Here is a 25,702-nt window from a genome sequence, read left to right as displayed (position 1 = left end):
TATCTGAAAGGGCTATGGTTAGTCCTATACCCTGATTTTGTGTATCCTCAAACATGTACAGAGGGTGACATCCTTCTCAGAGGAGTCATAAACTCCTTGGGTACCTCAAAAAGACAGAGATGGAAAGATGTTCCCAGGCACCTCCACCAACACTAGCCTAAGACAAAGTACATCAGCCAGTACTCCAATCAAAGAGTCTGGATCCTTCATGAAGTATCTTACAGTTCCCAATGAGTGTAAAAAGCATCCTATCCACAACTATTAGCATATTGTATTATAATATGCAAACATGACAAATAGGCATCTTTTCCATGGATCTTTTAATGAGTTCTTTACTTCACTGTATCCAATAATATTGTATGTATTCTCATATTACTGTATTATAAAATACAAACAGAGTGATCAATATTTTGGTTCGGAAATCAGCTGATGGCAATTAGGAGGTAAGTTTACTTCACTGTATTTAACTCAATTCAGAGCTAATTTTCTTGCTTTTAGTTAGTGTAAACGAATCTATTTATATAGGAAAAGGTTATTTTTCATTATACAAAAAGTGTTAAGTTGAATGATTTTTTTTTATTAATAGATGGCGTTGGGAGGCATGCATTTTTGTGTCAGAAAATCAACAGATACTGTTTGCTTTTCTCCATAGCGAATAAGGGTACTGTATAATGTATAAATGTAAAAGTCCTATTCTATGTAACGTTATTTGTAACATAATGAAGGTAACTGTTTACTATCGTATGATGGTTGAAACGCAGGCAAAACAGCTATTGTTATCTGATTCGGTAGTTCTTGGCAAAATACATATTTCTCGTTTGGCTGTTTATGATCATTCTCTTTTACTTTTTCAACTTATTTAACTAGAAGATGGGATAAAGAGATGGAGGAAAAGAAATTAGTCTTTGTAATTTGGTCTCCCGCTGGTGCCTGTGCCCGGCAAGCATGAAATTTAAAAATATTGTCAAAATACTGTCGCATCGGTATTAATTGCTAACCACATTGCAAAATTAAATTATTGTTAGGCAAATTATTGTAAATCAAACACTACCTGTATCATTAAAATAGTTTTACCAGACCACTGAGCTGATTGTCAGCTCTCACAGGGCTGGCCCAAAAGGATTTTTTTTTTTTGTCCATTAAATTACTTTTTCAAAAAGTTTATAATTGGATTAATAGCAAATGTTGAAGTTTCTGAGAAAATTTCATTTATTTATTTCCAAACCTTGATAGCTGCTGCTGGTTATATTTTGGACACCCACAAATGTTATCATTACTTTACACTCAAGAGCATTAAAGAGCAGGGTTATGTGGATTATTCATTAGGTGTACCTGTGTTTGACAAAAATGACCTATTCAGAGACAAGTCAGCATTACTTGCACAAATCTTTCTTTTTGGTATGATGAACTCCATTTCCCAACACTAGGTTTTATTTGTTTTAATTTACTGTATTACTTTCAGGTTCTTCATTCCATATATTTTGCTATTTATTTATAATACCTATTTTGATGAGTCATATGGGCTGCTTTATCAGCCTCCACATTTCCTTTAATCCCTATACAGCCCTATACAGTATAGGAATGGATCCAACATATTTCTAAATTTTTCTCATTATTATAAAAACTTATGGAGTAATAACTTAATTTGTTATACAATACAGTATTATTTTTCAATTATAACTTTGAATAGCTTCTACAGTGCTTCTCAAGTCGCTAGAAATCACAAAATTATTGAATGACGTTTCTTCAGTTACTTATATGGCTGATGCAACTGCATGCAACTACGCTGTGAAAACTGAAGCATTATCAGGTAGAGAGAATTGATGTTTTGTTTTGGGATACTGCTGCATATCCCACTCCGTATTGTGATTTAGATCTGTCTGAGTACATTGTGTAATGTGGACCTTTTTGGCTTACATGTTATTGTATGTTGTTCACGGTGTTCTGGGGTATATGGGTACCTTTTTTATAAATATTATTATGATTAGCAGGTCGCTAGCAAATTGCCTCCCCCTCCTTTGTTGTGGTTGGATTTGTTCTGTTGTGTTTCATTTTACTGCCAACCGTGATCCGATAGACCATCTGTCCTATCAGCTTAAAAATAAGGGTTTAAAGATTAAAGCGCTCCCATTTTTGATAAAGATCTTTCCTTCGAGGCAAAAAGTAATCTGGCTTAGGTCTCTCTCCTACAGGCCAAAACCTCCCTGCGGGCCTTAGGTGCAATGAGTCAAACATCTGTGTTTGTTTTCACCTGCCCCATAGGAGGGGATAAGCAAAGCCCACAGGTCGACACTGGGCTGGAAGATATGGAATGAAGGCGTCCCCAACACCTGGCCCCCATCGATGCCTTGCATCCCAACCACGTGGCCCTTTCCAAAGTATCGTTTCCTCGTGCCTCGGCCGCATTCCGTTGGCCTGCCACCGAGCCTGCGCCATTGCTTGCGGTTCGAGGAGTCCCCATCGTGCTTGCCCGCTACGGAAGCCCTTGCATCTCACCACGTGGAAGAAACTCGTCCTCGGAAATATGAAGTCATCCACGGACGCCTTCTACGCCCTCGGAAAAATCTGCTAAGGTAAGTGCGGAAGAGCCGGCACTCAGTCGCGCTTTTTGTCTGCGTAAGAATTTTGGCAAAGAAAGCCAATCACCCTTGTCACAATATTCCGTGCTTATATGCGCCGGCAGTGTTAATTCTTTATTGCTCCTTTGGCACCGTCAGTGCAGCTTCGAATTCATTATTCTTTTGTCTATTTTCATTACTGGCGTATATTGCATATCTCTGTTTCAGAGGGATCTATTTTGAAGTAGAGCTTCTCGGACTGTGTCACAGAATCCCCAGTTTCATTCAATCAGTAGGGATCTCCTTCAGGATAGTAATGTGAGTTCCTCTTTCCTTTATCATTCACGTAAATACACTACTTTAAATTTGCCCACGTGTTTCACGTAATATTTCCCTCAGTAACAAGGCTATCACTCATATGAAATTCTCCTTTGTTTTCCTCTTTTTTTCTACGTTTTCCGTGCCCACAGAAGTCAGAATCACAAGGCTAAATTACCTTAAATTGTTGCTACCTGTCTCTGGAAGTATATTTCAAGCTAAAACCACGGAAAAAGCGTGAAAATGGCGACCTGGCCATAGATCTCGTTTGCAGTTGCAGTTCCTAGTTCTTTATTGCATTGCAACTTGCCAGATCAGCTATTAGCAAAGCTGGCTGGAGTGCGAGACAATGATGCAGACAGCATTTTGTGTAAAACCAGCACACAGATCAGAAAATTCCACGTAAGTAATGTGTTAATCTTAGCAAAACCTTTTTACAATGCATTGACTGTTCCTGCGGAATTAGAAATAGGGGCGCATGTAATCACTGAGAAAAGAACTGCCGTATTAGATTAGTTAATGCATGCCTTTCAGGATAGAGTAGTTAGGAAATAACGAGTTGCTAACCATCCTTGCTTGAGAATCGTCATTATCTGTGTTTAAAATCTTTGCCATATCTTTTGCTTGAGGAATAGTAGAAATTCCTGTGTTGAAATCTTTTGCCATATCCTTGCTTCCGAGAATAGTGCGAAATAAATTCCTCTGTGATAAATTTTACTTCATTCCGAATTAGATTTGTTAGCGTGAATAAATTCCCCGCGTGGACCACGACGAAGTCGCTTGCATTGCTGAAAATTCTCTGTGTGGTTAAATTCGAGTTAGGTCAGGAAGCGAAAATTTAAACTCGCTTATAGGAAGGGAAAAATTACTAGGCGTTTGTACTGTTATCCTCTCAGGCATTTGGGGAAATTCCCGGAATCCCCAGGCGATTATATATAAATATCTTGGAGTTCATTCACCCCAGAATCTAAAAATACCTCCGGTGTTGGCCAAACGACCTACCCCCACCGCCCATGCCGCATGTGTAGCATTTTCTCACGACATTGTTTCCCATAACTTATTTTTTCTGCTTTGGGTTTCCGTTAGTAATTTCTAAGTCTAAAGGGGCGAATACGTAATTCCAAGTCCTAAGTGACTCTAAATTCTAAATGTACGTGTGAGAATTCCTCCAAATTCCACAAATTCCAAGTCCTAAGTGACTCCTAAAATTCTCGTCATGCGTGTTGAATTTCTCAAATTCCAATCCTCAGAGACTCTAAAATTCTATGTAAATGCATTAGCGGGGAATTTCTCCAAATTCCAGTCATAGAACTCCTAAATTGCATTAGCATGTGGCGAAATTTCTCCAAATTCCAGTCCTCAGACTCCTAAATTCTCACGTGTGCATTGGCGAGTCCTCAAACTTAGTCCTCAGAGACTCCCTACCTGGGAATTCTCGTACGTGGCGAATTTCTCAAATTCAGTCCTCAGGGACTCAAAATTCTCGATCGCACGTGTAGAATTTCTCCAAATTCAGTCCTCAGAGACTCCTAAATTCTACGTCCTTTTTATGTGAAATTTCTCCAAATTCCAGTCCTCAGAGACTCATACACAAAAATTCTACGTCGCAAGTGGCGAGAATTTCTCATTCCTACGAGGAACAGATTAGATCCTTTTGAGACATTATATGAGTGTAGTTCACACATCTAAGCCCTTACGGGACTGATCATTTCTAGTTCATTAGGAACAAGCTCCTTGAAAAAGCCTGCGCTACAGCCGGCCAGAATCGGCGTGACAAAATCCAACTTCGTCTTCGAGGCAGCATATTAGAAATTAGTTCGCCAGAGAACAACCCGTCTTTCAAGACACATCGAATTTTAACAAAAAGTCTTCTCAGACATATCATATACCCATTGTTCAAGATGGCTAATACTGAGCCCAACAAAGCGAGGATTTCAAATTCTACATGTCGCTGGGAAAGGACATGGGACTATCGAGGGCAAGATCTGAGCATGGGTTCAGAGCGGAGTGGGTGATGCCAAGGCGGAGGGAAACAAGAAGAGCGTGAAGAGAGAGAAAGCAGTTGCCCAGAGCAGAGGCCAAGAAGCGTGAGGAGAAGGCGAGAAATTGCCCAGGCAGGAGAAGGAAAGAAGGCATTGAAGGAGAGAGAAACGAATTGCCCAGAACAACGAGAGGAGAACAGAATCGCCCAAGAGAAAGCGGAGAGCGAGGAGCGGAAGATGTCGAAGGCGACAGCCAGCGCCTGACTCCAGATGCGCTAGAAACGACAGCGGCCACCCCCGCCCCTGCGGCAGGGGGCCGGTACCTAAGCCAAGCTGCTCGTTCATGCCAAAAATGGACAGAGTCGAACCCAAAGTATGGCTTGAAAGGGCGAGCGAGTCCTGGAGTGTCTGATCTCCCCCGCGGAACTCTCCTTGTTCTCCTGAAGCGGAAAGGCCACCGTTGCCTACCTTCCATGACGATCGGAAACTGGGAAGCGATACGCCAAAGCAGTTCGAAAGTAAGAGATTACCAGCGGTGGAAGAGGCAGTGGAAACAGCCCAGAAGCAGGCCAGACTTAGTCCGATTAGAGCCTAATGGATGGCGTTAACAAAATAAACCGATTCGAAGGAGCACTAACACCGCCCGGTACTCAGCGGTTTTAAATTCGAGCATTTCCTGCGCTCGCCCCCTCCTGCCTCGCCACTCATATAGTGGAAAAAGCCCAGCAACACTCACCGAGTGTTGCGAATAACAGATATGGCAAACCCACCACCCTCAAGAAGGATCATGGGTAGGAAGATAAAATCGTCCTCCTCGGAGATTCAAGTTCCCACAAAAAATAGAACTCGGGCAAGCCCTAACTTGCCATTATTGCAGAAAACGGGGCCTTCCTCTGAACAGTGCGAACAAGAAACCGGCTCCTCTCTCTCCAGCAAACCAAATAACTCGCCTCTTGCATGCCCTACTGAGGCACGTATGTGGAAAGACTAGCCAGACCTTTTGCCGGCGTGGGTTTATCAAGCATTCACTGCACGCCAGGCAAAATGCCCTCGCAATAATAAAGTAAATACTCCCACAAATGCGCCTTGGCGTCCACAGATCCCCAGTCATTAGGCCCTCCCACCCGAGAAGGGCCGTATCACGTGGCCCCTCCCACGGTAGCGAGCCTGCTGCGCCGAGTCACTGCTTCCGAGGACTTCAGGCACCAAATCTCCCTGTCCGAGAAGGGACAGAGTTCCCGTCTGAACTATGCACGATCAATGAAGCGGCTTCAAATCACGATCGAGAATAAATCAATTTAAAATGATACTCCCCTACGGTCAATTGAGAGTCACAAGACCTCCCTACCAATCCAAAATCTGCAATCTTGCAGTAGCAAGCCATCTCCCGGAGGAGGCTGGCGTCATCTGGGACAGGACTTTAGTCCCCCACGAGAAATCCACGACAATCTAGGGGTCCCCATTCCCGAATCATTCATGGCGCGGTAATCCCTCCGCTTCTCCCTCAATAAGACTGGCGCCCCTGGGTACCAGGAAAGGCGATGCGATCCCACCGGTACCACCTGGTATGATGTACCAGTGGCCCCTCGATCGGTTCCCCGATCCAGTTCGTCGCGACCTGCCGAATTGCCAGTGCCAGGGCCCCAATCCATTCCTTCAGGAGATGCCAGAATTCCTGCCCCGGTGCCGCTTGCATGCCCGAGCAGGGCCAAGCTTAGTCCGTCTGACGCCGAGCCCAGAAGCTCTGATGGCGCCTGGCTGCCTAGTGCCAGCACCAAGCGTCGCCCGTCTCATTCACAGGATCAACCGGACCCCTCTCTTCCCCGACCTGGCACGCTACCAGCGTCGGTCAGAAAGCCCGGTTCCTCCCGACCACGGCGAGCTCACCTGCGAGTGCGGCCTGCGCAACCACGTGCCTGGCTGGTCAGCGTTATACGACCCGCTCCGCACCCGACCGCCTCCTCTCTGCCTCAGCCCCGTGCGCGGCGCGGTACAAGTCAGGATTCACCACTTATCTCATGGCCCGATGAACTTTAAGAGCGCTGACGGATCGTGGTAGAACCGCGCGAACACTCCTGCGTCAGCTGTCATCAACCTGGCCAGGTGGTACTCCGTGCGCCCTCGATCGCCGGGCCCTCCGCTTCCCGGCCGAGACGACTGTCCCCATTAAGAAAGGCTCGGCGAAGTACCACGGGCGTAGAGGAATTTCCAGGTAGTTTACAAAAAATAAACCCTGCACCTGTGCCATTTCATTTTTTCGAAGGTCTTGGCACCCCTAATCCAGAGGATGTCAGACCCTCCTCTATCTTCTTCCGTTCGTCAGGAGCACCTTATCTCTTACCTCACTCTACTAATCTTCCTTAAATTATCCCCACAAGAGGCAATTAAATACGGAATACCATTCCCACACAATGTGTACAAGTCATTAAGAATAACAGAGTGAGAAGTGGCACGCCCTTGCGCCCATACCTTGGCACCGGGCGTGCGTGTCAGCCCCTCCTGAAGGAGTGCAGCCCTTGGTGCACTTTCCTGCTCCTAGGACTGAAGTGATAGTCCGGGCCGTAATTTATAGGCAAAAGGGCGATAAATTTACGCCCTAACACAATAAAAACCTCACTCTTTTTCTAGCTCTTCTGCCAATATCATTGCTTTCTTTTAGTGTTTAGTTACTCTTTATTTTAATGAATCGCGGTCATAAGCTCTTGCCCACTTACATGATTTAAATGTACCCCTTTTGTCAGCTCTGAGGCGTGTCACTTTTTTCATATCTTGATCCACGTTTTTATTAAATAACGTCTTAGTAATTTTCCTTTGTTATTCTCTGTCCCTTTTCCCCCTTCCATTCCTTCCAAGATCGCTGTTTGTCCTACACACATCTTTTTGTCTGCTCGCCCGTCGCAACATTGAGTAGGCGTGAGCGCTAAAATTAAGCGTGGATTTAAGGTTAGCGAATTAAAACCTGCGAATACTCGCCGCACCCGACTGTCAAAATTCGGTGTGGGTCATCCCTCCTTCGGCGTTGAGCGATAGCTGAGCAAAGCACGTTAAAACGAATAAATTATCGAATGCCGAATATATAGTCATTACGGTATCGTAAAAGGGGATGTCATTTACAAATAGCTGTTTCATTTACGCCTCTTCAAGGCGGGTGTACTAACCGCATACATTTTATCTAAAATTAAGTAACCGTGTATTTTAATTCTTGAACAATAACCTTTCTTTTCATTTGTTGGCCATAGCCTCATATCGTGGTCCTATAATGTAATTAATTCACAATTGTTCGAGTCCTTTATAAAGTTACCAGTGGGTAACCAAATCTAAAGTAATTATTCTTTTGCAAGTGTTTAAATCACTTTGCGCTCTGTTAACGAAATTGTCCCAATGTATTATTAAAAAGTAATGTCACAACTTCATAAACTAGTAGTAAGAAGTTCATTGCAAGGCAGAATGTAGAGTAACGTAAGCACTTGCCGCTCATTCTTGAATATCGTGTACACCCGAAGGAGAGTATGTACATCATCTTGTATAGGGAGGTATTATGATTAGCAGAATTCGCCCATAAGTGCCTCCCCTCTGTTGTGGTTGGTTGATCCTGTTGTGTTTCATTTACTGCCAGCCGGCGTCGATAGACCATCTGTCTATAGACTTAAAATGGGGTTTAAAAAGATTAAAAGCGCTCCCATTTTGATAAAATCTTTTCATGAGGCAAAAAGTAATCTGACGGTCTCTCTCTACAGGCCAAACCTCCCCTGCGGTAGCAGGTACAATGAGTCAAACATCTTTGTTGGGGCGCCTGCCCCATAGGGAGGGGATAAAGCAAAAGCCCCGAGTCTCTGACACACCGGGCTGGAAGATATGGAATGAAGGCGTCCCCAACACCTGGCCCCATCGATGCTGCCATCCCAACCGTGGCCCTTTCCAAATTATCGTTCGTGCCCCTCGGCCGCATTCCAGTTGTTTACCTCGGAGCCCGCGCCATTGCTTGGGTTTTGAGGAGTCCCCATGCGCGCCTTGCGCTACGGAAGCCCTTGCATCTCACCACGTGGAAGAAACGCCGTCTCTCCGGAATCGCCGATCATCTGGTTGTATTCTACGCCTCGGAGAAAATCTGCTGGAGTAAAGTGCCCCGGAGAAGAGCCCCATTTCAGTCACGCTTTTGTCTGTGGATTCCTTAAGAAAATGGAAATCACCCTTGTCTAATATCGTGCGCCTCTTGCATCGGCAGTGTTAGTCTTTGTCTCCTTGCGGCACCATCAGTGCAACCAATTCATTATTCTTTTGTCTATTTTTCATTACTGGCGTATGTGCATATCTCTCATTTCAGAGAGGATCCTATTTGAAGTGGAAGCTTCTCGGTTGTGTCTGGAATCCCCCAGTTTCATTCAATCCAGTAGGTCTCCTTCAGGATAGTAATCTACTTGAGTTCCTCTTTCCATTTTATCATTTATGTAAATACACTACTTTAAATTTGCCCACGTGTTTGCATTGTCTTTCTATAAGCTAACAGGCCTATGCTCTATAGTCTCTTTGTTTTCCTCTTTTTAGTTTTCCATTTTGAAGTCAAATCACAATTCAGTCACCTTAATTATTGCTCTCTCTACAAATCTTTCAGAAACTAAAACCACGAGCGTAAATATCTAAAGTGTGTGCAGATTCTATTTTATTCATAATCCAAGGAGGAGGTAGTTTTACTAATGAAGACAACTGTACATTTACATTCAGTGACTCAAACTATCTCTTAGCTCTAACTGGGAGAGGTAGTGAATGAGTTTTTATAAATATCTTAATTCACATGATTTTTTTGTTGGTCAATCACTTGTCTGAATTCTTAGGGCACTTTTCACAGTTATTAACTCTCTTAAGAGAAACAGTGGTAGTTCACTACTTTGGTGATAATCTAAAGGCCCCTAACATATTAAGAGGCCTTTGGTGCGAATTGGATCTAACATTTTCAGTGTTGCATCTGATGCTGAGCCATATATTTCACCTCCATAATCAATGATAGACAACACCATTGCTTTATACAGTATAGTAAAGGTATGTCTAGTTGTGCTGGATAGTTTTTTAATTACAATTAATGCTCTTTTACATTTTGATTTCATGCATGTCATGTGGGCTTTCTAACTTAAGTATCAAATACTAATCCTGATAATTTAGCTCTTTGGCCAATTGGTATAGCATGAATTCTGATTTTTAAATCCATTTTTTCACCTTTTTCCAAATTTTATTTTTGATAAAACTTGGCTTGACTAATGATTCGTTCTGCTTGTTTATCTGAGATGCTGAAAAATATACAGCAAAATCATCCATATACAGGTTACTTTTAATTCCAATAGGTAGACTGTTACTGAAATCATACATTGCTAAAGTAAACAGTGTGCCACTAAGGATGCTTCCATGTGGAACACCATTTTCAAGTGGAAACGTTTTTTACAAAACATCATCAATTCTCACCGGGAAAGTTTGATCTGTTAGAAAGTTTTGGATAAATTTAGAAAAATGGCCACAGATGTTATTTTATATAACATTTCTAGTACTGCGTACCTCCATGTAGTATTGTAAGCCTTTTCAACATCAAAGAAGACAACTACAGTAATTTGTTTTCATTCAAACCCTCTACATATGTGGTCTTCTATGTTCAACAGAAAGTGTAATGTAGATTTATTACATTGTGACCCGAAGTGCGTGGGGGTCAAAATTTTATTTTCTTGAATGTGCCAAGTTAGTCGAGCATTTACCATTTTCTCTAGTAATTTGCATAAGCAACTTGTTAAAGGAATTGGTCTATAATTATTTATATCATTGGGATCCTTTCCAAGTTTGGGGATAGGAATTATTATGGTTTTTGGCCATTCATCTGGAAATAAATTTCGAAGCCATAAACGATTATAAAACTGTAATAAGTATGACACTGCCAAAGGTGCTAAATAGCAGATCATTTCAATACAAATATTGTCACCTCCAGGAGCAATTTTGCTGCTGTCCAAGAAAGCATATTCCAACTCTTCCATATTGAATTTTTCATTATAATAGATGTCATTTATTGTTTCAAAATTTATTGTTATCAATTCTATATTTTTCTTTGTGCAGAGTGTTCATCTAAATTTTTATCAAGACATATTTGCTAAGTTTTCTCCTACTACATTACTCATTCCTTTTGGTTTGAGCATTCTTTTTCCATCTTTTTATATGGCATGTCTAGAAAATTTAACATGGGTACCATTTATTTTCCTGAATTTTTCCCATATTTTTTGTATGGAAGTATTAGAGAGATCTAATATATTGTATATTTCCTCCATGAAATGATTCTTCCTTGGATTACTTCTTTTTCAATTTTGCACATATCTTGTTGTATAGAGTTTTAATGTATCAATTTCTAGTCATAATCTAGTCAGTTTTTTTAAACTTCTTTCTAATATCGGTAATGATTTATTCATTTTATTGAAGTTTTTATTCAAATTATTTAGTTGTCTCCCTACTAAGTATTTTATCTTTATTAAATCTGTTAGCTAATAAAACCATCATGGAACGTTGTGCTTTGTTCGATGAGATTTTGATTTTGCTATTGCTTTATCAGCAAAATTTTTTCAATGAAAAATGCAACAAATTTATTAGGTTCATTATGATCTTTTAAATATTCAAATGGTGGGATATTGCTAGAGTGCATTTCATATCGCTTGCAATCTGCTTTATGTTATAATGGGGGGCATGCTTTGCAGGATATTTTTTTAATAAGGACATTAAATATTAGGAAATCATCACTTGGCATACAAGTCATCAACTGTATTCCAATCTAATCTGTCTTACTACACTTGATGCACATTCTACAATGAGGAAAATGTTCAATGTGTTTTTTAATAATCCATGCTGACTTCATCATCATTTATACAAAACATATCATTTGAATCTATGAATTTTTCTATTCCACTTCCTGCTCTATTTGGGCTTGTATAATTATAGTAACATATTGGGTTGCGGGCATTAAAATCACATATGGTAAACCTCCCATATTTGTGGGAGATGCATATCGCAACACCCCGCCCCCCCGCGAATAGCTAAAATCCATGAATACTTAAAACCCCTCTAAAAACACTTAGAACTGCCTATTTTGATAGTTTAAACATAAGAAAAACCCTCTAAAAATACTAATACCTTAGTATTTTAATAGTTTTATCACAAAAAGTGCATTTAGTCATGAAAATATGAAAATACAGTAATTAGTGAATATTTCTCAGTGAAAAATACCACGAATGGGCGAATTTTCCGTGAATAATGGGTAGACACATTCCACAGAGAAATTCGCGAGTCATGAGAACGCAAATGTGGGAGGTTTACTGTACTATTAATGTAGGTTTTTTGGCAATGTTAAGTAATTCTCTAAGTTTATCAATGTCATAATTTTTATTAGGTTGGTTATAAATTATAAATTACGTAACTATAGTTTTCATTTGTATTTTAATACCTGACATTTGCAAGTCAGTAATGTTTACAGGTGCTTTGTCATATCATACTTTGTTATGTGCATTTATGACTATACTCAAATTTCCTTCTTCCTCTCTAGGTGTAGATGCTAAGGTGTATTTACCTACTGTCGATACTATTTTCTTGACATGTTATAAACACATCATCATTGGTTCATGTTTCTTTTGTATTTCTCCTAGATGTAATCTGGTCTGTAGACCATTTACATTCTATTTATAATATAGCTACTGAAAATATTATGTTGAAACGGTCGATTTTTACCTTCTTTTTTCTATTATTGACTTGGATTTTTTCTAATAATTTACTCACATTTTTTTTTCTTGTAATATATTAAGTATTCACAATGCACATGCAACTTTTTTCATGGGTGTTCAAACCTGTAGTTTCTTTTTTCTACATATTATAAAATATCTTATAATGTTTGTTTGTTAAACCATCTTTATGTTTTTGTTCTTATTGCACAATTAAATGAAGCATTCATTACATCCAAGTGTTATCATGTATATTTCCTGTTTCATTTGCTCCTGTTATACAGCTATGCTCGAATCAGAGGCAACATGATTCTTTTTGTATCGTCCAAAATCTCAGACTCAACGTAGTGTTCCCAATTAGTGCTAAACTATTTTTTTATTTCCAATGTCATACATGTCAGCAAGTTTGCGAATTCACAGCTAGCACTATTTTCCCTAGGGTTATTTAAATATGATCCCTTTTATGCACTGGTATAATTCGTAACCTGTGTGATTTGAACTGATTTTTTTTTTTTATCATTTAGCTCAAAGCACAGTGTATTAAGGTTAGCGGTGCCATCAATGACAGCGTGCTTAACATGCTCCTCGGGCTGGTCAAAGTAATCTCTTCTCACTTGACATAATCATTCTTATCTATGGTATGGTTCTTTTCTCTTCTGTGTTTCTATTTTTATTAATATTTTAGACGAATTTGAAAAAAATATTACCCATATCATTTGCACCTGTTTCTTGATTCTTTATCATTTCAGTTTTTTCTGTAAAGTAATTATTTCTTCTTGAGATTTATTTATCTGTTTTATTACTACAGGGTACTATCTGTATGCATTTTTGTTTCAATATTGGTTCTTGTTATTGAAGAATATGTATGTTTCTTAGCATGATCTCGAATTCCTCTCATTTCACTTTTAACTTAGCCCCTTTATATCCCTGATCTTTCTTGTAATATTTTTAATTCTTTTGTATATATAACATATGCATTCTTTGAACCTTGCATGATGATCTTGCCCACAATTTGAATGCTCAGGTTCACTGCACTGCAGTGGTGCATGTTTGTCAGATTCACAATACAGTAAACAACCCGCATTCACGGGGGATGCGGTCCAGACCCCCCCAAATACTTAAAATCCACGGATACTTGCTAACCCCTCCTCTAAAAATGCTTATAACTGCCTATCTTGAAAGTTCAAATGCCAAATGTATATTTAAAGTATCATCCTACATCAAATATACCTTAAATTATTATCCTATTACTGTAGTAATCTTTGAAATTATATTAATATAATTTCAAATTCATCTTCAACATTAGTACCCTTAAAAATATATGCACACATGCTTCTAAGCCTTCCAGCCAAAGTAGAGAGAAAGAGAGTTACCACTATGCCTTGCATTCAACAAGGCTGGCTGGGGCAAGAGAGAGAGAGAGAGAGAGTGTTTCTCTCTTTAATCTCTCTGACAACAACAAAATCTATGTTTTTTGTCTTCCAAAGATGTATTACCTTTACTACATAATTTTAAAACACGATGAACACACACACACACACAGTATCTTTTTCTGAGAGAGAGAGAGAGAGAGAGAGAGAGAGAGAGAGAGAGAGAGAGAGAGAGAGAGAGAGAGAGAGAGAGAGAGAGAGAGAGAGAGAGAGATTTATCTCTTTAATCTCTCTGACAACAACAAAATTTATATGTTTGTTGTTTGTCTTCCAAAGATGTATTACATTTACTACACATTTTTAAACCCTATGAACACACACACACACACAAACAGTATCTTTTCCTGAGAGAGAGAGAGAGAGAGAGAGAGAGAGAGAGAGAGAGAGAGAGAGAGAGAGAGAGAGAGAGAGAGAGAGAGAGAGAGAGAGACTCCTTATGATATCATAAGATTGAAATCCATGAGCTTCTGGGCGCAAAAATTCTTCCCCTCCGGCCAATATGTCAAACTGTCAGGTAAACTGACATTTACCCTCCCTCCTCCTTTCTCAAGTTAGCATAAAAAGACTGGGAATCACTATTTGTTTGTTTAGGGGTCGTCAGTCCATCAAAATTGGACCCAACACTGAGGGCATGCTTTAACATATAAATTTCCCCTCGCTCAAAAATGTCAGGTACTCTAACTTTATGGGTGAAGCAGCATGCCGTCCAACTCCACCCTCCTTCAAAGTTACAAGAGCAGTGATATCCAAAATTCAATACCATGCAAAGGTGAGTGATCAACACTGTTGATCTTCTCATGAGGAGAATCAGGTTACATGGCAGAAAGTGAAGAATCCAGAGCATTTCCCGAATATAATGGGATATAACTTCCAACATTAACCCCAAAGAATCAAATGGGAAGGAAATATTGTAAAGTTCTATTCAGGGTGGAAATAAGGTCAAGCATAGGGAAAAAAAATACAGCTTGAACTGCACTTCCGCCAGTTGAAGGAGTAAGAACTATGCCATATGACCCAAAACACTGAGCTAGTCTACCCGCCCATTCCCCACTGACAAACAGCACAATAGAGTTGCAGAACTTCCACTTGTGCATCTGCAAATGCCACCATGCAAAGCCCTCCTCTTTGCAATTGTGCTGTAACAAAAGCACTACCAAGTACACTATCAACTATTTTTTGGAAACCTGCAGGGAAGCAACACTTCCCACATTCCCAGAACACTGATCTGCAGATGAGGTGATTCCTACAGCTAGAACCCCCTTGAATGATCCTGATGCGTGTTCTAGTCCTCCTTCAATACATCCGTAAACAGACACGTTTCAAGAGGGGTTCCTGTCATCCTAAGAAGTGTGAGCAGAAATCTGCCCTTGATACAACACGTGGCCGAGAACAACCCACCAAACCAATTTGGTTGTTCCTGTTAGGTCAGATAGACACCCTAGTACCTCCCTGGGTTTGCCAAGCTTATGAGTATACCCAGGTACTTGCCTGTTAATGGCGTGACATCCTACTTCCATCCTTCTGCCCCACCTATTAAAAGAAAGTAGAACTCTCTCCTGGAGCAGAAACCAGGAGAAACCTAGTGGCCATGTAACACTCGTGATGTATACCTAGAAAAAGTCTAAGCTGACATTCAGGTAGGAGCCTTTTAACATCTACGGAACTGTCTTTGGTTTGAAATAAGTTCTGGAACTGAGGGCCAGTAGAAGACAAGGCTAGGAAAAACTCTGAGTTCTGACATTTCATCCAAAGAGAGTATCCAGCACAAGCCATATTTTCAAGCATATAAGGCGCACAAGCACACAAGGTGCGCGCCAATTTTGGCAGGCCTAATCTGGGAAAACAAAATGCAGCTAACCCCAGACCCCCTAACTGAATGCCTCTCACTTTCACCATTTGGCCCATTTACTGGTACATATCACTACTTAACCTTTCATGTGCTAATAATAAAATTTTCTTGTTCAGGAATCAAGAAAATAGACTGACACCCTTAGGTAAGCTATCATAGTGGGCTAAGTTACTATACTTACTTTGTTTAACTACCTATTTTTTTATTGTTATTTTTCCTCATACTTGTGAGAATTACAGTATGTCTTTTAATATAATGAATTGCCAGTAAACACACCACAGAATAACAAAGATCATATTTATAGTATGAACGGATACCAGTATTTTATTTTCTTCCTTTACTTCATGAATATAACCCTGTGAGTTTTTATTAAAACATATATAGAAAAGATAAGGAAAAATGAAAAGAAAAGATTGTTACTTACAGAATGTTAAAAGTGAGGATATCGAAAGCATTTTTTATTCATCACATGATGTAAACGAACAGCACACACCTGCTGTGGACACAGATTTGCTTACCATGTACAGTACTAATAACTACAGAGGCAATTTATTACTGTAATTACTCCTGCACAGTGCTTCCCCATTTTTACATGGGAATAGGTTCCAGAACCTATCATGAAAATGCATAAATCCCCTCTAAAAATGCTTATAACTGCCAAATACCTTGTACCCCTTAAACTAAAATGCTTATAACTGCCCATTTTAACATTTCACAGCTTAATTTTATAGTTCAACAAAAATATACCTTAAAATATCATATTAAAACAATTTAATATCATTTCAAACAAAAATGCACCCCAAATCATCATCCCAAAACACCCAGAGCAACCTCACATTACAGTACTCTCCTACTACTGTTACTCTCAAATAGGCTATATACACCCCTAAAATGCTTATAACTGCCTATTTTAACAATTCATTGCCAAACTTGACAGTTCAAACAAAAATATACCTCAGATTATCATCCCAGAACACTCTAACATCATTTCAAAGTCATGTTGCAAAATTAAGTTCAAGCCTACAACTGTTACTCTTAAGTATTACCTATCATTCACACATGCACGTTTTCTTTGGCCTACATAACTTTGTGCATCGTTCTGTTCATATTGTACATAATGCACTGGGCGTATATTTTATGTACTGTATATGTCCTGTGTTGTAAGATGATTCTGAAACAATATTTACTGTACAGGTACATATTTTAGGATAGTACTAGTGTATAGAGCATATCTAAAATACACATACATACTTCCTAACAGAATGCTAGATTTGTTAATTGCGTCGTGTTAGTATTTTTGTGATTACATAAAATACATTTATGATAAAAAAATTATTTACTACATTAAGTTATTGTTATTCTTTGAAATGATATTATCATCATTTCAAAGCCATCTTAACATTTTACCCTTAAAAATATATGAGAGAGAGAGAGAGAGAGAGAGAGAGAGAGAGAGAGAGAGAGAGAGAGAGAGAGAGAGAGAGAGAGAATTTTTTTCAGTATCATTTGTAGCTATTTTATTTAACCATAATAACAATAATAATAATAATAATAATACCCAGTAATTTAAAAATTTATGGATTTCTATAGTAAATTATGTGATACTTTAAACAAACAAATACATATTCCCAATCTTTTCCAGAGCTCTGAAATGAGTGGGGAGGTTGGACCTGTCATATAGCCTACAGTGCGTCGAATATCTGACCGTGCAGGGTTACAGTCATATATTTGACATATATGACAGGTCCAACCTCCCCCCTCACTTCAGAGCTTTGGAAAAGATTGGGAATACTGTATGTATTTGTTTGTTTAAAATTGCACATAATTTACTATAGAAATGCATAAATTTTTTAATTACAGCATATACAATTATATCATTATCTATTAATCTTATTAATATTTGAAAAAGGTAAATTATTTATCCTACAAATGTGTTAGTCCTCACCATCTCCCATAAATTTATTAAAAAATTCTTGTGCCATCATTCTCTCTCTCTCTCTCTCTCTCTCTCTCTCTCTCTCTCAGTATACATATATTTTAATGAAAAAATACAGTACTTTAATTAGTGAATACACAGTGTTGCTCTAAGAAAAAAAAGTGATTTGTGATAATTTTAGAGATATGGCCCAGAGAAAAATCCACAATTAGTGAAATTTCCCCGCGGACAAGTTAATGATGTGTTCCACAAAAATCTGCAACAAAATGAAAAGTGGAAATATGAAACGCATAAAAATGGGGGGGGGATTGTATAACTACATTTGTGATTCATAATATTTGGTTGCTAATCATTCTAAAGAAATTTGAGAAGCACTTGTAAGAAGGATTTTGGATTGTTTATGGTACCAACATGCATACCACAGCACTGAAACTACTACTTGCCAGGGGCCAAAGCCTACCTAAAGCTTGACCCTGAGCAATTAGCACAGGGTGATTTTTTGGACATTATTTGGAAAAAGAATAAACTGTGCCTTATATGCTCGAAAATATGGTAATTCTAAATTGTCTGCATAAAGAGACCCATCCAGTCCCAAAAGAAGCGCTTGTGAAAAACTTCAGACGGTGGTCCCTCATGACTTCTAGTGCCTTTCCATCATCTCTTTAAACCCTGCTGGCAAGGCTAGAGACCTTGGAGAATTGAAAGGGGAAGATAAGACAGTCTCAGTCTAACTGAGGGAAGGAAGGTAATTTTGATAAGACTATGGTGTTTGCCCCAGAGGTCTGAAAAATCCAGTGTTTCCTTCCTTTCCACAAATTATTCCCATTTTAAGGCAAGCAATCCCCTTAAATGCAGCAGGCAATATGATGGGATATTTACATAGTAATCCTCTCCACCCACTCTTTTTTCTTTCCCTCTTACCTAACCACAGTTGCAAGAGGACATATGGGCTAGACAAGTTTTCCATCCCTACCTGAGGGAAAAAAGGACTCCGAGAGTTCCCTTTCCCATGCTGACTTTGTGTCTAACACAAATCTCAGGTTTCTTACCTCTTCCCTTAAGGAAAGAAAGAGAGAATATGAGTGTTTGACAGCCATGATGGGGAGGAAAGGCAAATCTGTGGTTCCTTCCTGCCACTGGTACCCATCTGGTTTCCTTTTCATGCAAGAACCAAGAGACTATGATTGTCATTTTCGTCATGAAAGGAGCTGGGATTGATATCACTAAGGCATCCTGCATGATTGTAAGAAATATTGTCTGCTTGACTGCTGGATAGCAGGAACTCCCCAATCCACAGATCAGAAAGTAAACCTGACTGAAAGCAGCAAAAGCAGAACTCAACCATAGTAGTCAGAAAATCTGCTTCACCCCCTGAGTGAGGCTTCAAAGTCATTGGGCTACCTGAGAGCCCGACAATATATGTACCAACAATGCTGCAGGGGTCCCTAAAAGAGGTAAGGCTCTCCGTAAGTATATATTCTCTAAGGTAAAAGCTGTGAGATCTCCCTTGACAGTGAACGTACACAAACAGCAAACTTAATGCTAATCATTAAAAAGTGTTTAGAGACATGACCTCTCAAAGTTGTAGTTCATTAACATAGATTTTATCACACTTGTCAAAATCGTTGTAGAAAATACGTATACTTCCATTTGATCTGCTGAAACTGAACTTATTGCTGCAAACATCTTTGCATGCACTAGCATGCTAACCCTAGTCAGCAGACAGCAGACAATTATGTGTAATACTGCATAGAGTGTCATGCAGTAAATGCCCTTCAGAGAAAGCATAGACTAATAAAAGGCCACTCAAGAGAGCAGTACAAGGCACTATCAAGTAGAAGACCACCCTGGTCTAAGTTTAACATGACTGCATATGAACTGATCCTCCAACATTTGAGGTACTGTAAACCAAAGTCTGTTGTAAACCAGCAACAACCAGTGTCCATTCAGTCTGATGACTGCATACTGAAGGGAGAAGGTGGCATTAATTCAACCCTGCTTGCCTAAAAAGGCAAGAGTGAAGAGTCAGTGCACCTGTGCAAAGAAGTTCACTAAACTCTCCCTACACTCTGGAGGGCCAGTGAAGTGTAGTTCACAAATCTGTACACGTTCTAAGGTTCTGTGGTAGCTGCCCACTCTTAAAGCAAAGAAAAGTCTCAATTCCCTCACTCATTCCTGATCTCGTCTCACACCAGAAGTGCCTCTCATCATAAAGGGCAGCCAAGATCCAGTGGTTTCACCATCTGAACAGACTTTGACCCTGCTGCCCAATATTTGGTTGCAACCAAGTAAAATGACAGAGGGGAAGAATGAGAATGTGCACCGCCTCTCTCATGCAGTCTACGCACACACAGGATGGAAGACATCAAAGGAGACTTTTCCCTTGGATGAGTGCTCGGACTGCATCTGCTCCAGAGAGAGCATGTGCCCAGCAAGAAGGTGGTACTGATTACTCTCTATGCTTCCCAACCCACCTTACAAAGGAAAGCTTGTGGAACAACCTGTCCTGTTGCTAGACGTACTTAGTCCAGGGAAAATGAAAGCACACAGTAAACAGGTTGTGCATGCCTGCCTCCTTGCAACTCATCAGAGATGCAGGGGAAGGGGCTACCCCAAACTGCAACATACACCTGGTCAACAGACTCGGTACTGGTAGAGTGGGAAGGCTGCACAGATCCATCCCGTGTGTCTGAGGGTGAACAAGGGGGATGGGGAGGGAGTAGTCCTCTTGTCAAAGTGGCCATGTGAAGAGGCAACAGACCTGCCAGAGGTACAGTGATCATGCGCCAGTGATCTGGCATTTCTGCTCCCCTAAGATAAGGAAGAGTGCACAAGAAATGTTCTCCTAGACTTTCTAGCTGAGCCTTGGGCTTTCCCTTTTTCTTCCTCCAGAGACAAGGAAGATGAAGATGAGCTTGAAGATGATAACACTGACAAGGAAGAATATTTTTCCTGTCTTCCCCAAAATTCCTTGCTTGTCCTCCACACATTGAGTCTAGAACAGGAGACACTGGAACAGCTGCCAGAGGGTTAGCTACTAGAAGAGCTACTGCAACCAGTGGTTCCCCTTCCTAGCAGTGCACAGAGAAGCTATGTGGGGTGCAGAAACAGCAGTGTCCAAAGAAGGATTGATCATTCTGTAATCTGCCAGGTCATTAAGGAATGCAGCTAAAGATGGGCTAACCTGGAATATTAAAAAGCAGGCCAGATCTTTTGCTTACACTTACATGATGACAACTGCTGAGTGTCACATGATGACAACTGCTGAGTGTCACATAAGTCCTTAACCCTAGATTAGAGGATATAAAAGGGCTTCTTATATTCTGGGTCCTGTTCTCCTTACAAAACTACCAAACTTCTTCCATGGGGAGAGAATTAAGTTGAATGTACATCACAAGGGAAAGATCAAGTGCTATCTTTATCCCTACAAAAATAGCAATATTATGTGGACCTACTGAGAAAAGTGCCATGAACTGACCACAAGGCCACCCAAATCCCTCATACCGGCACTGGTCGTGTTTCTTTCTACTGAAAAAACAAACGAGCAAAGTAACACAAAATAATATAAAAAAAAGCACACAGCACAAACAGGTTCCAGTGCAACTGCAATGAAACAATGTGGCAAGCTACAAATCAAGTCCAATGAGCATACAGGAAGAAAGCTGATGGAAAAGGTGGTTAGTGTCAGTAAGTGAGTGCGGGATATTTTTCCACTTGGCCCCTTAACCACCAGTTAACTACTTGTTAACAAGTTCAACGACTGTTCCAGCTCGTGCCAAAGGTACTCCTATTAAAAAGGGTGAAGGTTTGAATTCCCTTAGGAACCATGAAAAAAAAATGTACATTAGTATTAATGTTTAGTACATACTAGTATGTTACCTGCTACAATGTATACCTTTTAAAGTGGGCATAACATTTCAGTTAAGACAACCATATCAATGATAAGTAATCTTAAACATTATTAAAAAGTTCATATCTTTTAAGGCCTCTAATTATGGCCCTGTCTAATATCCAATAAACAATAAACAGAATTCACAAACCACACTCTAGTGTGAGTCTAGCAGAACATTTACATCTCCCTTTATAACACTGTAATGATCAAGATTTTATTACCCTTTTTTACATTAAATATGAAAACGATGTACAAAACAAATACCTTAGGACAAGTATGCATAAGGAATGTAGGAAGTTGAGTGGGAAGACAAGTTCTAGTTTCAGGAGGCCTCTCTATATGTGGAAACTCTGGCAGGAGATTTACAGTATCATTTCCACTGGGCGTTTCATCATCTGCACCTATATTTGGTTCTTTCTGCAAGAAAAGTTTATCCCTTGAACAAAAGATAATACAAAAAATTATACAGTACAATAATGCAATATCTAAATAACACTTTCTACCTTTTTTTTAGATAAATTTATAATTCTTTCAAAACAAAGCTTTTCTGTAGTGTCCATTCTGATTATCAACCAATATCCCAAACAAAATTTCTTTAAAGGAATAACGAATTGTAGCAGGATAATATTGCCCCTGCATGGTTAGATTTATTGGTTGCAAGCTCATTCTTTGTTTTGTTATGCCTTTGGCATCAAGGAAGTAGGACAAGGAGGTGCAAAAACCTGTGAAAGTAATGGATTTTTGGAAAATATGATTTTATTTTTTAAAAAGCACTTTCACTTCACAACATACCCACTACTCATAGTGCCTGAATCTCAAAAGAAGTTGTGAGGAAATGACAAATTTATTAATTTGTATTTTTCATAACTAACAAACCTGAGGTCTTAACATTAGTATAAACTTCTAGTGCCAGCTGGAATCCAGTGAAATCAATAAAATTGTATATGCAAGGGACTAGTGGCATCTGTCCTTAGTCACGAGTCATGTGGGACCATCCACACCCATGCAGTACTCCGTGACTTCATCAGTTGTTCTTCCAACCCAGGTTAAGCCGTCAGAGGGGTGTTAGAGGTGCGCCTTAAATATTAAGACCTCAGGTTTGTTAGCTATGAAAAATACAAATTAATTTCATAAATTTGTCATCTGTTCATATATGACACAAACCCTCGGTCTTAACACTAGGATAGACTTACTCTTGGTGAGAGGTAAGTAAATTAACCGACTGGAGGTTTGCCACAACCGGTCATTCTTTTGAATAAGAGAACTCTAAGAAACATGAACTTTATTTCTGAACCTCAGATATATGCATATCTTGGGTTCAGACTTCTGGGTTTTAGTACAATGTCACAGTTCATTGCATATGCTCAAGACAAGAAGTTATCTGTTCTTATAACAAACCAATGTAGCCACTTATATAGGTTTATCATTATTCCTCTCTCCTTGCTAAAGAGAGGAACGTATTGCTACTGGCAGGTATCTTACATTAATGATCGCTAACAGTATGGCTCCACTGCGCTCACCTGTATCACATCAGTTCCAGCTCATGATGGAACCCTCTTCTTACTGCCCATAGTTAAACAAGAAGAAGGAAAGAAGAAAAGAAAAGAGACCAGTCATCTCATTCATTTCACCTTCATACCATCATCTTAGACTAGATACAAACTGACCCACCAGGGGCATTGGATGTGCTACACAACCTGTTGAGCAACCACCACCAGACCCAAGGAAAAAGTGTCCAACAACCTACAGGCAGCATCCTTCAAGTAGAAGGAAGTGAAAGTGGTTTGGCGACACCACAAACCAGCTTTCAGAATTCTATGAACAGACATATTCTTTTTAAATGTCAATGAGGAGCTTAGAACTCTAACATCAAGCGCTCTTGCCTGAGTGACATTGTCTGAATCTCATCTTGACTATGAGAAATGATCATGAATGCCTGTTCACCTGGCCTGTGTTAACAAAAAGTCTGCAACAACCCGGTCTGCGATGTCGAGTGATTTTTAGATAAGCATGCAGCACCCTGACAGGACACAACATTTCTCAGGGTCACTGTCAACAAAGTCTCCCAAAAAAGGTATAGAAAAGGAGACAAATCTTTTATCATGGACTGAAGGATTTTGAGTCTACGCAACGAATTCTGGAATAAATTCGAAAGTTGAAGACTTCCAGCCCCTGGTGTGTTTGATGTCATATGACAGACTATGGAGTTCGACTGCCCTTTTTGCCGATGCTAGGGCCAGCAAGAAAACTGCCTTGAAGGTCAAGTTTCTATTTGTAGCCTGTCGCAATGGTTCATAGGGGGCTCGGGTAAGACTAGTTAAAACCAAAGCCAAATCCCAACTAGGAAGTTTGAGCTCTCTTGGGGAACAAGATTGCTCAAAGCTCTTAATCAACATCGATATTTCCCATGATCTTTCATACACAGAACTAGCGCTAGAGCAGCCCTATAGTTCTTCATGGCAGACACAGAAAGATGTTTTTCTGCTCTGAAAAAGACTAGAAAATCAGCTATTTGTTGAATAGATGATCCAAATGGAGGAGAACCCCATCGAAGACACCAATCACAGTAGACAGACCATTTTCCCTGGTACACAGATGTTGAAGACTTCCTGATATATCCTGACATCTGAGACACTGCTCCTTGAGAAAAGCCTCTCGCTCGCATGAGATACTTGCTAGTCTCCACCCATGAAGAAATAGGGACCATACTGACTGATGGTACCTCTCCACATGAGGTTGACAAAGATTGTGCCAGGGAGGTAACTCTCTTGGAACTTCTGACAGCAGAGACAGCAGGTCCCGGAACCATTCTGCCTGCGGCCACAGAGGAGCTACCAATGTCATCTTGAGATTCTGGGAACTCATTACTCTGTTCAGGACCTGACAAATCAGAAAAAACAGAGGGAAAGCATATACGTCGAAACTGTCCCACGGATGTTGCAGGGCGTCCTCTGCCATTGCAGCCACGTCTGCCACCACTGAACAATAGACTTCAAAATTTTGCGTTATACCTTGTCAGGAAGAGATCTATTACCGTTATACCTTGTCAGGAAGAGATCTATTACAGGTCTCCCCCATAAGAGAAACAGCCTGTCCACCACCTCCTGATGCCTAGACCACGCCTTTCCCAGAATCTGTTCCCTACAGTGTAACTAGTCTGCTACCACTTCCTTTTTCCTGGAATGTATCTGGCCCTGATCTCAATGAATTGTCTATAGCCCACTGATGCAGTTGGACCATCAGAACATGGAGCTGCCGAGAAACTAGTGCCCCCTGCTCGTTTACATATGCCACTATCGTAGTGTTGTCCAACATCAAAACTACAGAGTGACCCAATACCCTCTCCTGAAACTCATGCAATGCTAGGAATGCTGCCTTCAGCTCCAACACATTTATGTGGAGTTGTTTGTCCTGATGACTCCATTCTCCCAAAATTACGTCCTCTAGATAAGACCCCAACCTTCAGCCGATGCATCCGAGAATAACAGAAGATCTGGAGAGGGAACTTGGAGACACTCTCTTACTGTCAAACTGTTGTCGTCCAACCACCACAGCAGGTCTTTCCTCACCCCCGCAGACAGAGGAACAACTAATTTCTCAAGAGAAGTTAGTAGTCCCAGAACTACTTGCCAGTGCTTTGCTGGTTGTGTTTTCTTGGACAGGAAGGACACAATCACATTCTTGCACTTCTCTATCCTATGATCGGATGGAAAAACTCTCACTTGTGCTATTTCTATAATCATACCCAGATACAAAATCCTTTGATTGGGGACCAGATTCGATTTCTCCGAATTTATCACAATGCCTAGGATGTGACAAAATTGAAGCAGCCGATCTCTGTCCTGAAGTAGCTTCTCCTGGGATTTTGCCAGGACCAGCCAATCATCCAGGTATCTTATCAGTCTGATCCCTTGGCCATAAGCCCATGTCAACACCAGCGTCAACACTCTTGTGAACACTAAAAGAGATGTTGTCAGGCCAAAACATAGCACCTTGAACTGAAA

The 25,702-nt window shown here is 40.2% G+C and overlaps 1 pseudogene; it reads right to left on the bottom strand.

Annotated features, from left to right (window-relative positions):
- Window positions 1–25,702, bottom strand: part of LOC136830918 (chromatin-remodeling ATPase INO80-like) — a 220,952-nt pseudogene that overhangs the window by 41,515 nt on the left and 153,735 nt on the right.

Source organism: Macrobrachium rosenbergii, chromosome 47 (genome assembly GCF_040412425.1).
Source record: "Macrobrachium rosenbergii isolate ZJJX-2024 chromosome 47, ASM4041242v1, whole genome shotgun sequence".
In the NCBI taxonomy this organism is placed as follows: Eukaryota; Metazoa; Arthropoda; class Malacostraca; order Decapoda; family Palaemonidae; genus Macrobrachium; species Macrobrachium rosenbergii.
This window is presented reverse-complemented; position numbering and strand designations above follow the sequence as displayed.